This window comes from Trachypithecus francoisi, unplaced genomic scaffold, assembly GCF_009764315.1.
Source record: "Trachypithecus francoisi isolate TF-2019V2 unplaced genomic scaffold, Tfra_2.0 Lachesis_group2, whole genome shotgun sequence".
In the NCBI taxonomy this organism is placed as follows: Eukaryota; Metazoa; Chordata; class Mammalia; order Primates; family Cercopithecidae; genus Trachypithecus; species Trachypithecus francoisi.
In genome coordinates this window covers 132,338,264-132,339,396 of record NW_022681465.1, presented here as the reverse complement: position 1 = coordinate 132,339,396, position 1,133 = coordinate 132,338,264, and positions in this window count along the sequence as shown.

Genomic DNA, 1,133 nt, shown 5'->3' with positions numbered 1-1,133 from the left:
TTGATTATCTGTTCTATATTACCGCAGATATTTTACTTCTGTTGAATGACAAAATGAACATTATGTTCAGGTAAGGATCTCTTGCAAAAACTTAAATGTGTATGGTGATGTTAAAGGTGTGTATATCACTATTTATACATTCAGGAGTAGTTTTAGCAGCTAATCAGATACATAAAATTACTGAATTCTAATAAGTACCTTTTTTCAGAAATGTATGCTGTTTTCTTTGTGACAGGTTATTATGAGGATATACAGTGCAGAAGAGTTTGAGGACTCAAAGCGATTCAATTAAAATGTAGTTCTTAATTATGAAGTAAAATTTAAATATTTAAAGATAGAATAGAAATTTTAGAGTATTCATTTCATTGGTACATTTTTCCCACTGTAAAAGACAACTTATTCCAAAGTACGCATGGAAAGGACTTAATCTTCTCAAGAAAATGTAACACTTTATTAACATAGGTCAAGAAAGGGCAGACATTTTCTTCTTTTTTTTTTTTTTTGACATTTTCTAAAGCAGTGTAAACTAAAATACAAAAAGTTAGCAAGTCACAGGAAGCAAAGTAGAGTTTTACAAAAACATTTTCTGCCATTAGGTGGTGCCCAAACCAAAGCTTCTTAGCTGCTGTGCTTAATTAAGCCACTCTGGAGAACATTGTCATTGAGCTTGTTGAGATAACACGCTATATGTGATTAATACCATCAGAGAGTACGGGAGTTTTCCTTTGTCTTCTGCATCTCATGGCTTATTGAACAGTTCCATCTCTATATATCTATGTGTGTGGCACACACAGCTGAGTCAATAGATCACTTAATTCAGATGTATATATTTTTTAATTTTTTTATTATACTTTAAGTTCTAGGGTACATGTGTACAATGTGCAGGTTTGTTACATATGTATACATGTGCCATGTTGGTGTGCTGCACCCATCAACTCGTCAGCACCCATTAACTTGTCATTTACATCAGGTATAACTGCCAATGCCATCCCTCCCCCATCCTCCCTCCCCAATTCAGATGTGTATTTTGGTGAACCCACAAGTTATTTTTACCAGATATATGTGTTAAGCATTAAAACAGTATTATACGAAGTATATGTAGCCTAAAAACTACTGAACATCAGTAAATCTTT